We start from the raw sequence: 23155 nt of genomic DNA, 5'->3' as shown, positions 1-23155 counted from the left end.
GAACAATGAGCATAAATGATTTCCCCCCTTTCTCCTCATAAAACCTTGTGAACCTATGTTGGGGAGGGAGTCAGGAGTGGAGAGAGCATGTGCCCCCCCCCCAATCAGCAGTTAACTTCATGATAGTGGCGGTTTGAACTTTAGCCACAACACCATCTTGACTATCAACAAGTTTTCCTTGCTGATATGCTCACAGAAACACTCTTCTCAGTTCCTTCTATACTGAATGTGGAAGTTGGCAATTTTAAACTGACATTTCTCTTCGAGGAAGACAGGCTGCCACAATTTTCCTTATATCTAAGAAATATTATGGCAGATGGTGGACAGGCAGTATTTGGCTTGTTGGAGAAATAGATAAACTGACTTGGGATTTAATTATCCCTTGTGATCCTTTGTTCAGGGGTGTGAACAAAACCAGTTTTCCCAGTTTGGTTTTGCTCCCTTCCAGACCGGGGCCCTGCTCAGCTCGAATTTGAGCCGGTTCAGGTCCAGATCGAGGGTGGTGGGGGCTTCCCTAAGTGTAACCGTTAGTGAATTGAGGCCCTTTTTTTAACCTCTGCACATGTGTAGGGACCATTTGCATAACCATGCAAATTGCACAGAGGCCTGAGATGGGTCGAAAGGGACCCAAACTGGGCAAAAGCCAGCCTGGGACACTAGCGGGGGAGGCCAGCGGGTGAAGGGGAGATTCTGCAGCCCGCCCCCCCAGCCACCGCAGCCTAATACACCTAATAATTTCTGCAGTGAAAGTGATGGCATAATTTGTTGTATGCTTAGGGCTGGTTCACACTACAGCTAATATATGTAAGGTAATATACCCATGATTGTGGGATCAAGCATGTGCAGATAATATGTCTCACGTCACGTTACGGTCTCAAATCCACCATCATATGTAAAGGATGACCAGTGTGTCACCTGATTGTTTAATCCCTGAGAATACTGCCCTGATAAGAGAGGAAAAAAACAACAACTTGTTATGGCTTATGGCTGAACAAATGCACTGCTACTTCTAGAAGCAAAATCAGGATAAATGATTCCCTATCATCTTGAGTGTCTGGTTGGGAAAAAATCCCAACCTAACCTGCAGAAAATTTTCATCTAACGAAAAACAGCATTCAGAAAGGAGCACAATCTCTCAGACTAAGGAAGCAAATACAGATAGATGTTGGTGTCTTGGTGCAATGAAATCAAGAGACAGTGTCTACGAGTGGGGGATTTTTAATTTTTTAAGGGGTGCTTCCAAAATGTTCCTCCAAATTTCTTCTGAATATTGGAGTTCTGACTTAGCTGGTCTTGTTTCCCAAGTGGGACCAAGGCACTCAGAATTCTACATTGTTCTATTTTTTCAAAGTTGCAAAGCATGTACAGCAGAGCAGTGCACTATGCACACAGTGGCTGACATGATGCGCAGTGCAGTGGTGATGGTGCAAACTGTGTCACGGCTTCATACTCATAAGGCAGCCCCAACAGTTTCTAGAATGATCTGTTGTGCACGTAGCATTACCACATTCCCATTTGCTGCATTGGGAATCATTGTAGTAGCACTGCTTGTGCAATCGCTCATTCTGAACAGTGTTGGGGACTACCTTATGAGTCTACGGAAGCCATGGTTTACAGCATTGCTGGTAGGCTATGCATCATGTTAGCCACTGTTTGCCACAGCTTTCAATTAATTCTATCTCTTTCTCTTTCTCAGTGTTATATCAATCTTGATTTGATTGCTTGTTTGGGGCATTTTCTGGATGGTGAGATTTACGCTGGTTAAAGTATTGGAAAGTGCAATGGTATGAGGCAGCAGCTTGAAACTACAAGTACAGCATTTCTTGATGTGTTTTTCAATGCATTGTGTCAGGGTTGTGGCCATTCAAATTGCCCACCACTGCAGCAGGTTTTCCAGGCAGGGGGTGTCCATATTCCATTTGAATCTCATTCCTTGCCCCCTCTTCCTCCTCCATTTTGGGCTAATGGGGCAGCAGAAGAGGATGACATGACGAGGTGTGTGTGTGTGGTTTTTTTTTTTTTTTTTTAATTCTCTAGGCAGTTTTGCGCAAAGCCACCACTGGGGGAGCACCATGGCGCAAACTACAATTCCTTGATTGCCTCTTGCACAAGAACCCAATAAATAAATAAATAAATGGACAGGGGTTTTAGATATCAACAAATCCTTGAACTGTGGAATGAGCCCTCCACATGATATGGCGTTGAGAACAGTTTGCAGGCTTGCTGGTAAATGATTCCGTTCACTTCGCTTCGTTTCAGTAAACAAGTGGGGGGGAGTCCATTGCCTTGCAATAAACAAATGGTTTTGCACAGAAGTAAATGATTCAGTTCAATGGGCTTCCTCTTAAGTAAATGACCATTCTCTCTCCCTTCCCTGGACTGCTCTGTTGCCTTGTAGTAAACAAATTGAATTGCACAGAAGTAAATGATTTAGTTCAATGGGGAAGTGCAGCTCCTTTTGTTCTGCTTGCACAAGCAAGAGACCAGGAAATGAAATGGAGTGAAAATATATATATATATTTTAAAAACATATGTCCTTACATATCAACAGATCCTCGAACTGCCAAATGATCCAGCCAACCCACAGTGCAAAAAAAGGTGGAAACCAGAACATGTCCGAAAAATAAGTCTGAAAAAACAAAAGCAAATGCGATTGAAATCAAAAGTTGAAAGCAGATGAGAATTGGATTGTACCTCAGCGCAAAAACCCGGGTGGAAAAATTAAAACAAAATTATTTCTCTGCACGGGATGGAAAGGGGCTGTAAAAATCAACAAATTGTTCCACTGCAATTTGAACCGTCCACACCACATCACACTACACCGCATAAACTACGGGGCAGGCCTCTGACAACAGAAAAATACAGCTATTTTCCTGCAATGCATGTACAACGTTATAGGGCTAAAATGCATCAATAAAACCCGGAAAAAGGCATCAGAAATATGAACTGCACCTTGCTGACAGCGCAGCGACTGCAATGTCAAAACATGAGCAATACAGAGGAGCACTTAGTGGACACACTGTGAAACTGTTGCAGTGTATCATGAGGGAAATGCCCAGTTGTACCAAGAATCTTTTTTTTCTGGTTTTGTATCATGTATACTAATGTGCAAGAGCCCATGTGTGCATCAGTAAAACACTACACCACAAAAATGTTGAGCTAATCCTTTATATAATCACATCAAAACTGGGTGGGTTTTTTCTTTCTTTCTGGCAGTGTTTTATCAGTGCTCATTGCTAATGTGAAGGAGGAAAGTATGCAAATGAACTGAAGAAGTTGAAAGCTGAGGGAAGCTGCACATGCTCCATTTTTAGAGTCAATGTTAGAACTGCAGGAGGAGTGAAATTCAGGGCAGAATGAACCCAAGAAACAAAACACAGGGAAGAGAGAAAATCTACTCATTCTTATTTTGATCAAAGCAAACATGATAAAAGCACTACCTGTGTTCTTTTGAAAGCTCATTCTGCTTAGTGGAGTTAGAAACCAGACTGTCATTTACAACAACACAGCATGATGTTTTTGCGGCACCAGCAGCAATATGTATTGTTTCCATATCATGCTATACCCTGAAAAGACAGCAGCAGCAGCAGAAGGAACAACAACAACAGCAACAACAACAGAGAGAGCTACTTTGTCTACATCAACATGATGCTAAGTCTTAACATGTGTGTCTCATGATGCAGCAGTATTTTACTCTGTACTCCTGCGAATGATGTGTTAATGTAGCAGAATGCAAGATTATGAGTATCAGGGTTATTTTCTAGGCAGATAAGATGGAACAATGTTGGAGTAATATTTTTTTCTAAACTGCATTTATCACATACAGTTAGATTCTTCATACAAAGCACAATGAACAGGGCTCCAGAGTGAAGTCCATCTATTCTATCCCATAAAACTCAGCAGCAGCTATTGAAAACTGAGTCAACCTCTATCTGTATAGCCTTGCATTAAGCACAATTTCTTAGTCATGCTAGGTTGTGATGGAATGTTGGGAGAATGTGGCAAAGAGAAGGGAGGTTCATTACCTAAAGAGATATGACAATTGTGTGGAGTTTCCTTTTCCTGATTGCTCTCAAACCCTATAAATAGGTTTGTGATGGGGACATCCAGGGGCATAACTAGAGGAGAGGGGGCCCATGTTCACCCCTCTCTCTGGTTGCCCCTCAGAATGAGGGAGATAATGAAAAAAATAGGGAGGGATGGAGCTGGGGGGCCCTCAGGAGCTCGGAGGATCAGGTTCTTTGAACCCATCTGCTCAATTATTGCTACACCCCTGGGGACATTTTAAAGGTAAGGTATGTCCTCAAGTCGGTGTGGACTCCTGGAAACTACAGAGCCCTGTGGTTGTCTTTGGTAGAATACAGGAGGGGTTTACCATTGCCATCTCCCATGCAGTATGAGATGATGCTTTTCGGCATCTTCCTATATCGCTGCTGCCTATAGCATGCTTTCTATAGCATGCTGCTGCAGGCTAATGGTGGCGTCATTAGGTGGCACATTTTACAAATGTGATTTTTCTATCCTGAAATCACAGGTGCACAGTAAAGAAACCAACAGAACCTCAATACCCAGAAACAATGCAATTTCTGAACAGCAACTCCAGTGATGGATAAGCTGCTTCTCTGACTCTTTCAATTGATATTTAATGCCGCATGGGAAGGATTTAACTGCAAGTTCAAACTAAACTTTGCTGAGTCTCTAATTTCTGATGATATATTTCTAATCTAGCACACTCTGCCAAATGCCCTGTAGTGGAACTCGATAGAGCTTTCTTTAGCTGACAAGTTTTTTAAAAAATTGTTTTTATTATTATAACATGCCAGATCTTCATTTTCAGTCAATTTTTGTATGGACAGTTGAAATAAATTGCCAAATGCCTGAGAGTAAAGGCCAAGTTCTGTAGTGAGAGAAATAAACCACAATACATCTCACTAAGACTGAATTATTTCTCCAGTCCTACAAATGATTTCAGAATAGCATCACTAGCATATATTGTAGGAAATATGGCCAATTAACTCTGTTTGCCACATATATTGCATGGCGATATAGGTGGGATTTGTACCTGCTGATGTAGCTTTGTTGCAAATTATGATGAGCAAGTTCAACTCCATTGGACCAAAATCATTGACTGGCCCTGGGTATGTTTTTATCTCTTATCTTTGTTGTTGTTTTGAAAAAAATAAATGTAGACTGCCTAACACACAAGGATTCTGGGAAAGATTAATGACTCAGTATGCTCGGTCCAGAGCCCTTTGCATGTTCCATTGCATGTTATTCATTTCAATGCATGATGAGGTAACTGAGCTGCACACCAGATTCTCCTCCCACCATCAAAATGAATGGAGTCTTTTTCTAAGTCGAGGAGTTCTGAATGAGGACCATCATTCCTACATCTTTAAGAAACTGCTGGACTTGGGGTGCTTGGTGCAGCCAACAAGGTTTGGCTCACTTCCTTGTACAGGATAACTGGCCTGTGAATAGATATGCAGCCACAAGGCATGTTCTGTGGCCACTAGATAACAGTTTGAGTACCACTACAATTAAATGCTTGAATCCTAGTGCTTAAGCATGATTACCGTTTGCTCTATTGTGCCCATTTCATTTAGGACTGCTTTTAGCATCTAAATTGATCAAATCTATTTTTCTCCTCTTGAACAAAAGCCATTAGGCTTGGAATACATTAAATGTACAAGGTGAGTCTGTGGTATTCAAGGAGGCACTTTATGGAAGGAGGAAGTTTTAAGGTTAGGCTCTCAACTGATGAAAGATTTTTAGCTGATTAATCATCCAATTTTTAATAAATTAATTCTTTAAATATTACCAAAATCTCAGGTGCCTTCTTGGTGAGATTTAAGAAATGGAACAATTTCTTTTAAGTATCAGATAAGTTAACATCTATGTAAAATCTACCACTCTCTGTTAGAAGAAAACCCCATCCTTAATATTCTTTTTCCCATCAATTTGGGGATCTGGGATATTTCCTAGTACAGTAATATGTTGGATCAAATCCCATGGAGAACCCAGATTAACAACATTGCAGGCTTGAAAGATTTCATTAATTACTGTGTCCCAAGCATGCAATATCAAAAGAATGATACCCAGCAATTCTTTATATGTGAGGATACCAGCACACAGCAGCCCTCTTCTAGTAGCTATTTCTTACAAACAACTTACTGGAAAAGCCCAGTGCATAAAATGTAGATAGCTAAAACAAAGACAAAGACAAAGACATAAACACAATTTATTTGAGTGACTTTGGAGTGACTATTGTATCCTTTGGGAAGATTTTTGGAATGCCTTGGGGGGGGGGAGAGTTTGGCATACATGCACATTTACTTTAGACTTTAGCTCCTTCCTCCAGATCTTTGGGTGGAGAATGGAATTGCTTGTTGTGGGGTACATGCATTCTTATGCTAAATTTGAGCATAAGGCTGTAAATCTATGCACATGAACACTAATACACTATAAAGTGTCATGAGAAGAGGGCTATGATCTTTGATGTGAGAATAAGGACGTTAGAAGTGCACTAGTTCCATCAGTGAAACCATAATGTTGGAGTGTAGAGTGATCACATATATGTAAGTGATCACATATATGCATCAGAAAATTGCAGATAATCCAGATTTAAAGACAGAATTACATGTATTATCAGTGATCTAGTGTCAGCTTCAGATGCCTGCAGATTGTATTGCTAAAAGGGAATAGGGATGTACACAAAATGGATTTTGCCTTTCGTTTTGAGCTCGAAACAAAATGCTGATGGCCAAAACATTTTGGCAAAACAGCGGTCAACCCAGCTGTTTCAACAGAACAAACTCAAAATGTTTTGAGTGTTTCAGCCATAGGGAACAATGGGAAAATGAAACATCCCATTGTTCCCCATGGGTAGCTCCTAAGGACACTAGAGTGGGTTGGGTGGTAGGGCACAATGGGTGCTACCTACCATCCAACCCCACAAAAGAAATGGACAAGCAGGCAATTTTTAAACAAAATTTTAGACTTTCCCCCAAACCCCCCTAGGGTTATAAGCCAGTGCCAGAAAACCAGCCAGCAAGGGGGAAACAGGGATCCGAAACAGTGCTCAGAACATTGAAACATTTAAAATAGAAATAGAGTTGTTTTCCCCCGAGCTTGAAACAGGCCCTTTATTTAAAGGGCATTTTGTTTTAAGCTAGAAACACTCGCCCCATTTCGAGTTGTGTTTCAGCGTTGAAAGGGAAGGGAAGACAGGATGGCTTTATCCTGAAAAGCAAAAAATCTGTAAGCACTGCATAATAATTTTTAAAACATGGAAGGAAAAGCCATATTTAAAGTTTTTTTTCCCCCACCAGAGGCGCAGCTAGGTAATTTTGGCCCCTGGACCTAATGAGCTTACACCAACCCCCAGCAAAATAAGCATCCTCTCCATATATATACGTTTCACCACAAACCAACAGGCCTGGGCCAGAGTGCATTTGCACTGGGCCACAACACAATTCCCAAAGGACCCATACATCTTCTTGATCATGCACCACAAACCCATAGATCTGGGCCAAAGTGCAATTGCCCCCTCTCAAACAACACAAGCTTGACACAGGATTGACACAGTTTCCTGGCCATTCACAAACTAACTGGGACACATGATGTGTCCCTTGCTCCACAGTTCAAGCACAAAACCAACTCGGACATATAGTGCATTCATAAGGGAAATTTTTAAAAAACCACAACACATGCCCCTTGCTTCACAGTTCTCATACAGACTTTTTGGATCACAAACTAATGAGCCTAGTGCGTGTATATATATATCTATATCTATCTATCTATCTATCTATCTATCTATCTATCTATCTATCTATCTATCTATCTATATATATGTTCCACTTTCACTAGGTATGAAGTACTCTGTGGATAGATATAACTCTTTCTGGCAGCTTGACTGCAGTGTGTGTATGTGTGTGTGGGTTAAATCATTAAAAATCATAGGATTGACCAATTTCCTTGAAATAAAAATACACAAGAGTCCTTCCATCTTGGGCCATGTGAGTTCCAAATTTCAGAACTCGTCCAGCCATCTGGAAATCTAAAGGGTTGAACAAAGGTGGGGCATGTTGTACTTTTTTTTAGGAAGGCAAAGGGCAAAATCAACCACAAGAGGTTGGAATGATAGTCCAAGGGGGTGCTTCAGTTGTAATTTTCTACCATGAAATAAGTCAATTCTATTTTTTTGAATGTTTTAAAATTTAAAAAATCATTAAAAATCAATCGATTGAGCAATCCATTTCAAGATTGATACAGAGTCCTGCTAACTGTCCTTTATCTGTGCCCAATTTTAGAATTCTAGACCAAGCCATTCTGGAAATATAAAAAGAGGTTGAAAAGAGACTGATGTTTACCTTTTATGAATGCAATGGGCAGATTCCTCCACATGGGGGGTGGAATGATGGTCCATGAGGGGGCTTCCGTTCCAGATGTTTTTTGTAATTTTCTGCCATGAAACAAGCCGCTTATAGGCCTTTTTCTGATTTTTTAATTTAAAAAATTATTTAAAACCAATGGATTAATCACTCCTCTTCAAAATCAATATGCAGAGTCCTGATAACGTGTTCCACATCTGTGCCAAATTTCAGAACTCTAGGCCAAGCCATTCCAAAAATATAAAAGGGATCCTCTTTTTCCTTTGGAAACATCATGGGGCCCTCTAGGAGAGTGGGCCCCTGGACCTGGGCCCCCAGGTCTGTGCCCACCTCCTAGCTCTGTGGTAGCATGCTTTGAGCCACTCTGTCCTCCTCAATGTGCTGTATTTGAAAAGCAGTCTGCAATGAAAAAGGAATCATGGAAATAGACGAGTGGTGGGCCGCTAGAGCACCTCCACAATGAAGAGACACTCTAACCTAGGGTTGCCATGTCCCCTGGAATTTAGGGTAGCCCCCGGATTTTGGCTCCTCCACCTGGCTGCTAAATTCCACCCGGATTTACACAGATTTCAAATGCGCTGCCCGGATTTCACTCTGGATCCAATCACATGGGAGGGCAGAGTAGATGGAGAAAGTATATAAATCTTTCAAATAAATAAATAAATAAATAAATAAATAAATAAATATGCAAATTAGTTGCTGCATAATTTGCATAAAATGCAAAATAGGCCACCTGGATTTGGGAAGCTTGAATATGGCAACCCTACATCTAACCCAGAGAGGCATATTGGACTACAGCTCCCATTATCCCTGATTATTGGCCCCATAGCTGGGGATGATGGGAGTTTTCGTCCAAAAACAGCTGGAGGGCTAAGTTATGGAGTTATTCTAACCCATCTCTCCTCTCTACCACACTTCCTCTTGCACTCCAGCCCCTCCTCCTTTTCCAGTACAGTGCACTGGGGAGAATAGAATCACTGTTTACATGTGGCTGCTCAGCCAAGTGGTAGTGGGCAGGAGGAGCAGCTGAGCTGGTGGAGGACAAGGGCAGGGGTCCGAGCTGCAGCTGCTCCACCTCCTCACAGACTGTTGCCTAAGGTGACCATCTCAGTTCAACTCATTCTGAATCTGAGGCTAGTCCTGCTTGCCAAAGGGATAAGAGCTGATGATGGCCTGTTTGTATGGCCTGTACCCTTCAATACTGTAGTGTGTACTTAAATTTCTGCCCCACTAATTATACAGTGGAGAGGATTTACAAACATCTGTGATTAAGTCTTTAGTTGATTAATCTGCTGATTACATCAGTTAAAGCTTATAGTTCTGATCTGAAGTAAGTTGTTTGTGTTGGAGATGAACTTCCTGTGCATCGACCATTGGCACCAACTGTCCTAATGACCACTAGGGGCATTGGGGGTAAAGACAGTGAGTCAGGGTCTCCCTATCTGTCCCTACTCTATGACCCCTGAACTGACTCCGCAGCACTTCCTGTGCTGATCCTTCCTTTCCTCCTAGAGAGCAGATGGAAACATCTCTCTCTCTCCTTACCTATCCACTATGTAGTCCTTTAGATTAGAGATAGGTCTTTCCTATCTAAGTGTATTTAACCAATAAATATTTAGTGTTTAGTCATACAAGGATCTCCATGTGTTTTCTCTAAATAGCTGCAATATCCCAACCATCCTCTGCTACCTACTCTGTAACTGGAGTGTGTGCTCATTCCTTAGTGCTCTGCTGTTTTACCTATTGTGGGTAAAAATCAACAACCTCTAACAGTTTGAAGGACAATAGAGGCAGCAATCATTAAATAGAAGGTGTTGTTTTCCCAGAGACACAAACAGTCAAATGAGTAGCTCTGACTTTATGCCTGCTATCAGCTTATCAAGAGTTACCAGAGCGCTGAACCCTTCAAACATTCCCTAACAGATTGCAGTCCTTGCACAATTAATTAGCAGGAGAGGTTGCTAGTGACACTCATATCCAGGATCTTCAGTTATAAAAGCAAGAGCTGTGTCATTGATCTACAAGGAGTTCTCTATTAGCTTTGGCCAGCAGGCTCTCTATTATCCTTAACCTAGATTTTGTAAAAAAAATCAATTTCCTTTTGCACTTTCCACTGACAAAACCCGCAGTAATGAAAAGGGAGTCCGTCCGGCAGACATATGTTTTAAGGAGAGGAAGTTGTTGGAAGCAAATATCTGAATAGGAGATAGAACACTGCAGAGTATATTTTTTCTCATGGAATGCCAAGATCGAAAACAGAGGCTGACATACTGAGGAAAATTACTCAAATTACTCATTATTTTTATCACTGAAATAAAAATAACCAGTTAAGCATTTCTTGTCCTTTTAATTTTAATGAGACAACTTTGAGTAATTTTCTCCAGTATGTCAGCCAATATTTTAAAATCTGTCCATGGAATCATTGCACGATAGAACTAATCTAGCCTGAAAGGAAAGCCACTTGACCAAGCACTTCTAAATGATGATCCATAGATCAAAGGGGTCCACTGAGTAATCTCACAGCAGTTCACAGCAGAGGTGGCTGGCATATGGTTTAAGCTCTCTTCCTTCCTTGCTTCTATGAAAATCTCATGACACAGAAATCTGTGTAGATCAAGCATTTTACCATTGTTCCTCCTGATGAACAATCAGGGTAGCTGCTGCTAGGATAATGCAAGACAGGAAATGGAAAAAGAGGGAGTAGGTGGTCTGTAAATCACATCATGCTAATCATAATGCAGACTCACAATGAGGAGGTTTACTCTGGGGGCGGGAGGAGAAAGTCAAGAGCCCTGGGCGAACTGCCTTGAAAAGCTTGGAGCATTTATTACTTAACTGTCAGGGATAGTGGATACTCAAGCATTTTATGGTACATGAATTAATTAAGCACTCATATATGATAAAATAAGGCTATCTGTAATAATAAGTTGCCAGAGTGTGCAGAAAATGAGTGGATTATTATTTTAAAATGAACAGACCTTTTGGTTTCAAAGCTGTGGAGAGTATTCATTGTACTCTGGCTAACTGAAAAAAGCCCTCGTGTGCATCAGTTTTTAACACTGGATCTGATTTTACAAAACAGACCAACATTTTAAACAGAAAAATAACTATGCTATTACAAACATTTTGTTTGAAATAGTTGTTCTCCACAGTCAGGGGCATAGCCGGGGAGAGAGGGCCGGTGTTCGCCGCGCTCCCCAGCGGCCGCTCGGAGTGAGGGAGATAATGAAGAAAATAAAGTGGGGTGGAGCTGGGGGGGCCCTCAGGTGCTGGGGCCCCCAGCTTCTTTGAACCCATCAGATCAATTATAGCTATGCCTGGAGGCATTCCTACCCCTGGCCCCGGCCCATGGCCTCCAAGGTCTGGGGGGCCTCCAAAGACCAGAGGGCTCCTGCCACCAACCCACACTGCTCCGCCGCTGCCCCCTGCTGTGCCAAACCGCGGCTTTTTTGTAATTTTAGCTGCCATGTGCGGGGGTGGGGGGTGAGCTGAGTAGGCTTTCCCTCCATGGCCACAGCAGGTGGAGCGGCTGCTGTGCCTGTCTGTCTGGCCCAGTGGCCCTGCAAGGCATGCACATGAGGCATGCACGCGCAGTTTGAATACATTGTCGCAAGCCCGTGATGTCACCGGCTTGCAACGATCTATTTGAACTGCATAGGCGTGCCTCGCAGTTTTTGAGGGCCACTGGGCCAGACGGACAGGCCCTGTGGCTGCTCCTCCCGCCGCCGCCGCCATGGTGGGCGGAGGCCTGCTCAGCTCACTCCCCATCCCCGCACATGGTGGCTAAAATTACAGACAAGCTGGAGTTCAGCATGCTGGGCCTCAGGGTGGCGGAGGGAGGCCTCATGATGGTGGGGGGCCTTGCGACAGCAGCAGCAGTCCAGGCACCCAAATCAGCTAGGTGCGCCACTTGCTTTGCCTTGTCCACAGTAATCCAAACAAAAGGGATATAGAGCCAGTGTGCTGAAAGAGGGTTAAGAAGTGTTGGATCAAGAAGACAGGGGTTCCAATCCCAGCTTAGCTCTGCACCTTGATTATTTTAGTATGCAGTTACATGCATCCTAACTTGGGAGTAAGCCCCACTGAGTATGGGGCTTACTTCCAAGTAGGCATGCATTGAGGGCTGTTACTCTTTCCTTCGCCTCTGCTACCATCTACGGTATCTATTGGACCAACAAAGACAGATCAAAAGGATTACAAAGTGTGTCATATTTGTATTACATTTACAAATGTCACTTCAGAACTTCAGAACTTCAGAACCAGGCAGCCATGGACCATAGCAGGAAACAAAATATCTAATACAAAACTAAGCAAGATTAAAACAAATAAGATAAAATAAAAACAGAAAAACAGAACCAATCAGAATAGAACAACCATCATGGATTTTTTGTCAAAGGGCCATGATGACCGCAAATGGTTCCAGTTACCTCTCAGTTACTTTGACTTTTGGTATATTACATGCTGTATATAAACATTTCTATTCATTTTCCCACTGTTGTTAATTCCTCTAAATATGCTGTCATGCCATGGGGGTGGGTGGGGTGGAACTTAACAAGAAAACAACTGATATAAGCATATCACCATCTCATATATTCCAGTGCAGCAGAACCTACTAGGTCAAAGTGAACAGGTACATACTGTAATAAGAAGCTGCCTTATTACTGAGTCTGACCCTAGAGTCCAACTAGCTCAGCATTGTCCACTCTAACTGGCAATGACTCTCTCGGGTTTCAACCAGGAGCTTTCATCAGCCATTTGTGGAGACATTAGGGATTGAACAAGAGACACCTGGCCTCATCGATGGGCACAGGAGCCACCGTCCCGTGGCAGGGGCCAGCCAATCAGGGCAAGGGGGTGGCTCTATAAGCGGCTGTCTCCCTTCACCCTGTCTCAGTAGTAGGGTTGTGCGGTTTTTTTCCTCCCGTTTTTTTTTTTTTTTGCCCAAATCTGAAATACCCTCATTTTGTTCTTTGTTCAAAACCAGCCAATCCGAAACACCCCAATTTTGTTCTTTGTTCGAAATTGCAAAATCTGAATCCGAAACGTTTTGGATTTTAAAAAACTAGTGGGTGGGGGTGGTAGTGCCCAATGGGTGGAAACTACCACCCAAATTTCAGAGGAATTGGGCAAAGGGCTGGGTTTTGGTGAATTTTTGAAGTACAGGATTTTTCCCTTAAGGAAGAATTGAGGTTTTAGCAAAAGTATAGCTTCATGTTGGGGGGGAAAGGGGTGGCCCAGAGCAGAGTAGGGTGGGTGGTAGTGCCCAGTGGGGGCAAGGAAGCTGCCAGAATTATTTCAAAGGAATTGGGCAGAAGGCCGATTTTTAAAGATGTAATGGTGTTTGCGTGTCTGTAAAGTTCTTCCCCATAGGGAATGATGGACCTCTATAATTCCTGCCCCATAACTGCACTTGGGGGGCATCAGGGTGGCCCAGAGCAAGTGGTGGTGTAGACCACCTAGGGTGCCAACCACCCCCATGGGTTGCTAACCCATGGGGTACTGGGTTCTGTTGTTTCTGAGATGTTTTGAGTGTGGATTCAGATTCTCTGGTCGCATATGAGAGTGGATTCATGGTTTGTCATTGAAAATCTCTTATGCTACCAGAGAATCTACACTCAGAACAACCCAGAAACAACAGAATCCAGCAACCCATGGGGGTGGTTGGCACCCTATGTGCACTACACCACCACTCACTCCCGCGCACCCCAGTGCCCCCCAGGTGGAGTTATGGGTCTGCTGAAACCTCCATTATTCCCTGGGCAGGGGGAACCTTAAAGAATTGTAAACTTCCAACAATTCCTAAGAAATCAGCCCTTTGCCCTATTCCTTTGGAATCTGGGTTGTGGCAGGCACCCCTTGGGGCACTGCCAGCCAACCCACTGTTTTGCCCCTCAGGCCCCCTTTCTGCCCCGAATCTGCACCAAAGACATTTCAACTTCAGAAATTCTTTAGAAATCAGCCCTTTTCCCAATTCCTTTGGAATCTGGGTGGCAGCAGGCACCCATTGGGGCACTACTACCTGAACCACTCTTCTGACCCCAAAGCCCCCTTTCTGCCCCCAATCCACCCCAAATAACATCAACATCACACATCAACAACAGCAGAGCTTTGGGAAAAATCAGGCAGATTTCCAAAGGTCATGCACATCCACATCCCCCCTGCCTGAAATGCAATTGATTTACACACAACAGTGTGAAACAACAACAATGAAATGCACACTGTCCCACTGGCCAATGAGGGTTAAATTTACCCTTAAATTTGCTTAAAAGGAATAAGGAGGCAATTGCCAGCAGATCAGCCCATGCTTTTGCTGGCCAGTCTGCGGGCTGGAAGGGCTGGAAATTCAAACAGATGTCAAAACTAAAAATGGAGACTGAAGGAGAAAGACTTTCTGCGATTGCAAAATGGAGTTCCAAAACAGCCGAAACAACAAAACATTTTGTATCCAAAACAGGGACGTTTTGTTTTGGCTACAACATTTTCTGTTTTGAGCATTGGGTGTTTTGTTTTGGCTACAAAACAGCTGAAATGGCCTGTTTTGTTCACAAAACATTTTGTATCCGAAACGAAATGCACATCCCTACTCAGTAGCTCTTTGGCAAGGCACCCACCTGCCCAACCCGTTTCAGTGGGGGTTATCCGGTTGCCTTTTGGGGCCAAGTAGGAATTTTTTGTTTCATACCCAATTGGCTCCTGGTGTGGCCTTTATTCGCCTATTTCTTACTGACTTCCCGGTAGGGTTTTCATTGTATAATTAGTCACTGGCAGATGAGTGCAGGGTGGGGTAGGTTGTTTGATTTTGGTGTTGGACTGGAGGACCAATTATGGTGAGTAGGACGCCAAGGAACAGCCCTTGTGAGTTTTGCGGCTCTTGGGCTGGGATCTGCTCCTACTCGGAGGTTGGCTGGGCTCACCACTCAGTGTCTTGTGGCCTGGGTCAAAATGGGGCAGGCTGGCCTCCCCTCAGTGGGGATTATACCTCGTGGTGGTGGTGGTGATGTTCAGACTGGGTGCCAGGCTGAATCAACACCCAGTTCTTCGCCCTGTTGTGGACAGTCCTCCTTATGAGGCTGTCCCACATAGCTGGTACCCGCACTCTATTGGGCTGTTCCTCGTTGCAGGTGTTGTAATAATAATTAATAAAGTGGCCCTAGTTTCTCCAGTTTCTCATGTCCTGTTGTTATTGGGGCCTGGGTGTGCAATGATCTTATTGACTCATCCGACTGTTAAACAAGTCAGGTGTTATCCATTCTTCTTCTCTTGCAATGTTCTCTGCAACATTTCAACGTGCCATCTCTCTCATGCTTATGAAATGCTTGTCTAATGACAAAAAGCCTAACTGTAAATCATGGGAAGAGGTAACTGGATTATTTGGAGTAATATATAGGGCTGCAGATGTTTTCAGATAAATGAAGTTTATGATGTACTTTGTGATCTATGCAGTGCTTTTTAAATTAAGTGACAGAGTTTTACAATTATTCCCTTTGTTATTCATTAGGAAGCAACAAGAAGGGTAATAAACTGTTCTTAAAGAACTGTGGTTTTTGATGAGGAAAATCGGAACCCAGACAATTATCAACTTGCTTCCTCTTGCCATACTTTTGCACTAGTGTAGTCATGAAGTGTCTTCAGGTATTCATTGCAGTTGGTGGTGAGGCAACTGGTGGTGGGGAGTTCAGGCTGCAAGAGATGGGGGTGGGAACAGAAATCTGTAAAATATTACACACATTTTAAAACTTTGTTCAATAGCTGATGTTAATTCCACAATTCACAGAGATGACAATAGTCTAACATGCAAATTTTTGTTTATTAATGCCTCTTCCATTCTATGAAAATGTAAAACTAGCACTGTGTCACATAACTCCTCCTTTCCTTTTTCCTTTTCTTGTAACCTCCCCTTTGTCAGATGCATATATAGGCAAGGACAGACTGGCTCCCTAATGATGTGGACAACTCCTCCTTCCTTTGAAAATCTGCTTCTTCACTTTCGACTTCCCATTCTAATGCCATGTCTCTGCTTCTCTTTCCCTTTCCCTTCTCTCATAGGAAAATAGGAGGCTGCCATATACTGAGTCAGACCATCAGTCTATCTAGCTCAGTATTGTCTTTACAGACTGGCAGCGGCTTCTCCAAGGTTGCAGGCAGGAATCTCTCTCAGCCCTATCTTGGAGATGCTGTCAGGGAGGGAACTTGGAACCTTCTGCTCTTCCCAGAGCGGCTCCATCCCCCGAGAGGAATATCTTACAGTGCTTACATGTGGTCTCCCATTCCTTGGTCGCAGCCTGCTTAGCTAATGGGTCAAGTCATGTTTGCTACCATAAGACCAGCTCTCCTCTCCTCTCCCTCTTTCCATATGCTCTCTTAGTTCTTGGCAACATCACTTCTTGCCAAGCACCTGTTGAAAATGTATCTAGTATTACCACTGTTTTTCAAATCAGTTAGATTATGAGCTTGTAGACAGAGACATGATGATTTTAGACTGCAGAGCCCTTTGCACACTTTCTTGGGAGTGAGCCCCACTGAACTCAATGGGATTTTCTTGCAAGTAAACATGCATAGGAGGGTGAGGTTAGTGTTCTATAACTAATTGTTTATGCACTCTCAAGATGCAAGGAACTCTTGAAAAAGTGATTTTTTTTTTGGTCTCAGTAGCACATTATCAGGATTTGGGTCATATGGACAAAACAAAAATAAGAGATTAATGTAAGAGGGTTCAGCACTAACAGTACAGATGCAATTGTCAAATTATGACGAACTCTTACATAAGGATTTTTTGCTTGAAACTAAGCAATTTCTTCTTTTTTAGTTTGCCAATATTATTAATAAATCAAGCTGTTAAAAAAATAAACTGACTCTTTTATGCTGTCATTTAGAGATTGCCTTTTCCAATTAAAGTTTAAGTGATTTTTTAAAAAATGATGCTCGTTGTATTTTAGTAATCAGTGGCTTTAATCCAGTACAGAATTAGGAACATTTATGTATGTCCAATAGAGTTCAGTGGGACATAAGTGCACATCACCACATAGGATTGTGCTTTCTTTTCATGTACGCCCTAACCTAACCACATTGTGCTGTTAAATGCACTGTTTCCTATTTTAATTTATACATGCTGTTGTGGTGCATGTCAGCACCAACGATGTTGGGGAATGCACTCTGGAAGCATATTGAAGTCCAGGATCCCTGGGGTAGCATTCTCTGAAGTGCTACCACACGCAGGGCCAACAAGACAGGCATAGCTGAGGGGTCTCAGTGTGTGGATGAGACAGTAATACTGGGAGGAGTGGTTAAGATTTGTTCAGCACCGGCCATGTTCGATGTCTAACGGGTTCGAATTCGAACCCATCCACACATACCTAGCATTTGGTGGGCCACTGTGTGAAACTTGATGGGCCGCTGTGTAGACTTGATGGGCCTTGGGTCTGATCCAGTAGGCTGTTCTTATGTTTGTTTCATAGATAATGGTTTTTGTTTCTAGGAAGCAAAATCTTTCTATACAGTCATTTAGGATTAATGTTCTGCAGTTTTAAAAGAGCATGGTTGAGATGATGTAGAGAAGATGGGTCAAGACAATTAGTTGTTTTTTTTTTTAAACCAGAAATGTAATTGGTGATCTTAAAAAGTGTGCTATATCATTGTAAGGATGAAGTGAGTGATCAACTCTGAAATCATATGAGTGCCCTGGAATCAGGATAAATAACATTGTAGGTTGATTATGTTGGGGTTTGTAATTATTTAGCAAAGTGCCAAGGAAACTACCACCCTAGCTACATAGTGTAGAGTTTAGTTGTTGCAGCTATTTAAGAAACATGCATGGAGATCACTGTAGAGCAGACCTGTTCAACTTTGCCCCCCCAGCTGTTTTTGGACTACAACTCCCATAATTTCCAGCCACAGTGGCCAGTAGCCAGAGATTATGGGAGTTGTAGGCCAACATCGACAGGATGGCCGAAGTGGAGCAGGCCTGCTGTAGAGTCTTACTTAACTAGCTGTAGAGTCTTACTTACTTAACAAGGTATTGGTGAAATACCTTGAGATATGAAAGACCTAATCCTATCTAAAGGCTACATAATGAATGTTGGAAGTTAAGGACTTTGCGCTGTCTCTTTTCTCAAAGACAGTGGACAGTCTCTACTCCTCTGACACTATCCCTTTGGAATATAGATTGCTACTCTTAGGGACTAACTTCCTCCCTCCCTTCTCTTCCTGTTCCTTCTACCCTGCAACATGCACGCAAGCTCCTCTCCCTGCACCATGTGTGCAGAGAAGATGCAGAATCCATCTGCATCCAGCTAGATCAGGGATTCTCAACGTGTGGGTCCCCAGATGTAATTGGACTTCAGCTCCCATAATTCCCAACCAAAGGCTGCTGGGGCTGGGGATTATGGGAGTTGAAGTCCAATAACATCTGGGGACCCACACGTTGAGAAACCCTGAGCTAGATAGATAGATTAGAGATCCTAACTCCTCACTTTCCTATCTAGAATGGAGTTCTCTAATAAATGCCATATATATTGATTTGAAACTATGAACTGGCTCCAAGTTACTTCACTCTCAGTATACACACATGCCTAACTAAATCCACTGTGTTGTGCCTCTGTGCACTCTGCTGTAATGAAAAAGGGTTTCTCTGCCAGAAAGAATTACCAACAATGAATAGGTAGGGAGAGAGAGAGAGATGTTTCCATCTTCTCTCTAGGAGGAAAGGAAGAGGACTAATTCACTATAGGAAGTACCTGAGGAGTCAAAGCAGGGATCCAGGGGCATAGCTATAATTGAATGAAAGGGTTCAAAGAACACGGGCCCCCAGCTCCTGAGGGCCCTCTAGCTACATCCCTCCCTATTTTCTTCATTATCTCCCTCAGTCTGGGGTCCGCCAGAAAGAGGTATGAACACGGGCCCCCTTTCCCCTAGCTACGCCCCTGCAGGGATCATAGAGTAGAGGCAAGCAGGGACAGGTAAGGAGAGCCTCACTAACTACCTCTATTCCCAATGCCCCTAGTGGTCATTAGGATAATTGGTGCAAAAGGTCAATGCACTGGAACGCTGTCTCTATGACTTAAATTCTCCTTCACTTGGGGAGCCTGTCCTGGAACATTTCCAAAGACATGGAAGGTCTCCAATAATGTTTGTTCCTGGCCCTGATGATGAAACTGCTGGATTACAGAGAAAAATGGATCCATTTTAGCAGCTTATCTCAGGCACTCTTTACTTACGGACTTTCCCATAAAGTTAAGTGATTACTTCTGTAACAAGCTTTCTTCAAATTGGGCTTTTTTTTTTTTTTTACTAACCTCCAAAATTTTAAATTATGTGGCTTGGAAACAGAAGGTTGTTAAGTCAAAACCATTCCCATAAAATTGGATCCTCCACTCAGCAATCTTCTGTGTTGTGGAAAACAGACACAAAGTGTCACAAGTAAAGAACAGGAAATAAATAATGCCAAAAATGCCTGCAGAACAAATGACCCAAGCAAGTATATTGTTACGTTGCCTCAATTGTCCCATTCCCCTGAATGGTGGAAAGTTCCAGAGCTTCATAACACACCTTGGATTCTGGTTTCCCTTCGAAGAGAGTCACTGGGCAAATTCAGACATCACATGGAATCATGGTTAAACCTGGTTCTGTGTAACGACCCCAAGTAACAAGAGTCCTTCCCCTGCAAGCCTCAGAGAATTCTACTTCTGAGGTGAGTTAGGAACAAATCAAAATGGATAGGGCTGTCCTTAGGGCATGGCAAACAGGGTGACCACCCCAGGCCCCGCTCTTTTAACCCCCATTGGAATTAGCTGGAAGAGCGTCCCGCACTGGCTGATTTTGCCCTAGGTCCTGCACCCAGCAAGGGCTCTCTAAGGACAGCCCTGAAGATGGGTCATGATGTATGAACCAACTGATCTAGGCTTATACCGATCCAGGTACTTGAAATAAACCTGTTTATTCAAATTTCAAGCCTTGGGTTCATATCTAGGTTTATTTCAAGCAAGACAGAGTCAATCCAGATTAGTCAGTTCAGATATCACAAACAATCATGTTTTGTTTTTTTTACTAACTGAAATCTGAAGTAGGATTGCTCAGAAGCTCAAGCGGGCAGGGAAGGGGGGAGCACATATGCCTGGAGCTTGGGGACATTATGCAGAGCTAGTCTTTAACCACAGTTCCATGTGATGTCTGAACGAGCCCATGAAGCTATTCTTACAATGGGGGAGAACTGGGCTAAGGGATCCTAGCCCGGTTCTCCCCCATTGTGAGAACCACCGGGCTCGTGGGCGAGCCCGGTGCTTCCACGGCGGCTAGCCCGCCTAAGAACCCCTCCACTTAAACCAGGTTAATGGAGTGAGTGCTCTGTTAACCTGAGTTTCTTGGTCGTGAGAAACCGCAGCTCACGAGGAGACCCCTGACCATGAGGCTAAAACAAGCCTCCCAGCCTTGGGGGTCTCCCCAGAATGCCCTGTGAGAGTGTGGCCCCGATCCCCGCAGCCCCTACCAGCTCCATGCCGGTGCCGGTAATTTTTTGGATGGCCGATCTGGCTGCCCAGGGCTAAGAGCCTGCTCGTCTGTGGGGGCTAAGCCCTTTCTCCCTGCAGAAGCCCTCATGGCGCTTCACACTAATTGTGTGAAGCGCCTCCACTGCCGGCTTACAATGAGGCTATTCACACGAGCAGCCCAACCCAGGCTAGGAGAGCCTAGGTTGGGCTGCTCGTGTGCAGCACTGGGATCACTCCCAATCCTGGTGATTCCGCCCCCACTAGCCAAACTTTTATCCCCGACCCTTAATCAGGGTTAGAGGGCACGAGCACACCCTCAACTCTAGGTTTTGGATCATGTGTGTGCTTGGGCACAAAAGGTTGGGTGCCTAGACTGTCCAACTTGTTGGGGAATCTGCCAATGCACCGTGCTCATTGTGCGGAGCTTTGTTGGATTCCTCAAGGTCGGAACTTATTGTTCCGGCCTCCAGCGATCCGCACTGCTGTGAGCAGTGTGGATTGTGTGGACAGGTGACCGTGTGCCAAAGAGGAGCTCCTTGGGTGGGGGGGAAGAGAGGTTCAACCCTGCCTCCCCCCCCCGCCCCTGTTATGGTGGTGAGAATGATCTTCATGACCTTGTAATACTTGGCTTATTTAGGTTGGGCATGGGATGAAATTGGAAACATAGAAGATCATTCCTAAAAACCAGAAAGCCCTGCATCCTAAAATGCCTCCCCTGGCTGACATCCTGACAGAATTTATTCAAGAAAGTCCCATTGAAATTAAAAGGACTAGTTTGGTATGCCTAACATGGCCTTTTAATTTCAATGGGACTTCCTCGAGTAAATTGAATCAGGCTGTCAGAGACTGTATGCTTGGCTCATGTCTCTTCTAGGCTCTTAAAAGCTTTTCTCAGTCTGACTCTGCTAGAAACTCACTGCAGTTTCTTTCACTAACTCCCATAAACCTTCAGGGCAGGGCAGGGGGAAGAGTGACGAGGTAATTTTATACCTTCCTTTGGGCCGTTAGGCGGGAGAAATGTGACACTGCAAGTCCCCTCATGGAGTCCTGCCTTCTAAGGTGATAGCAGCTATGAACAGAGCTATTAAGAAACCATGGCAGGATCATCAGCTTGTCAGCTGGAACTATTCACCTGAACTTTAACAAATTGAGATGGCCAGGTCTCCATTTTGTAACAATACTGAGCTGTACATCACAGATGCTCGGACATGCAGCAGTTCCCTCCCACCTCCCAGAGGAAGAAAGCTTTTTTTTTTTTTTTAAACCCTTTCAACTTCTGCTGAGCTTAACAAGTTTGCTATGGCTACTCCCTGACCCCAGAAGTGCTTTGGCTCCACATGTTCCTCTAGGGCTCTGCCTGTAACAGAGGGCTGGTACGGATGATATACACAGCCCAGCACATGTGATAAGGGAGGGATCAAACTGAGAGTGCACCCAGTGTGCTGTCAGTGGAGGGCATCCTGACACACTCCCAGTGTGTCCCTTTATCACAAAAAGGGGCTGTTCATCTGAATCAGCCCTCTACACATGCTCCAAATACCTGTTTAACCAGATAGATTTAAGCCAAGTGACTCCCCCTTCTGCTTTCCAGTCCATCCCAGTCAAGATCCAGAGCCAACTGTACTTGAATGGAGAAGTTTCCTCTTCTTTCTTTCCCTCCCACAGTGTGCCCATTCAGGCACTGGACTACTCACAGTATCCATTCCAGATTGGTTTGGAAGATGGAAGCACAGCAAGAATGGCAGCTATTTCCCAAAGCCTCCTCTGGCTGGTGGGGCTGAGTAGATACAATACACCTCTGGAGGAACTTCTGTATTATTCCATGGAGCTTAGCCCACCAGAGGTGCCTAGCCTGTGCCTGAGGACTGAGCCCTGCAAGCCACTGGAACTTGTGCTACAAGTGGCTGAGGTGAAATAAAGGGGGGATGCGAACCTAGCTTGTCACAGCAGCAAAATGAGGAACTGCTTCTGAGCCCGTTACTCTGTTGAAGAATGTTGCAGAGGGCAATGGAAAGCTGAAGGTTAAGGGTAAACATGGATATTTTTGGTTTTCCTCCTGTCGCATAGTCCGTCATATGAAAGGACTGTTCGTCCTGGACAAGATTTATAGTCTTATATTGTGTTTGCAATGATGTTAAAGCATCTGTCCATCATGTCGCATATTGCAATAACAGAAAATGTGCTATTTGTTTGTATTTTTCATATATTTTCCCTTTTTGAGTCAGAGCATTGATATTGCCTCGATTTCCTGTGTGAGTTATTGCTGACATTAATCTCTCC

This window comes from Hemicordylus capensis, chromosome 1, assembly GCF_027244095.1.
Source record: "Hemicordylus capensis ecotype Gifberg chromosome 1, rHemCap1.1.pri, whole genome shotgun sequence".
Classification (NCBI taxonomy): Eukaryota; Metazoa; Chordata; class Lepidosauria; order Squamata; family Cordylidae; genus Hemicordylus; species Hemicordylus capensis.
Note: the sequence above shows the minus strand (reverse complement) of the source record.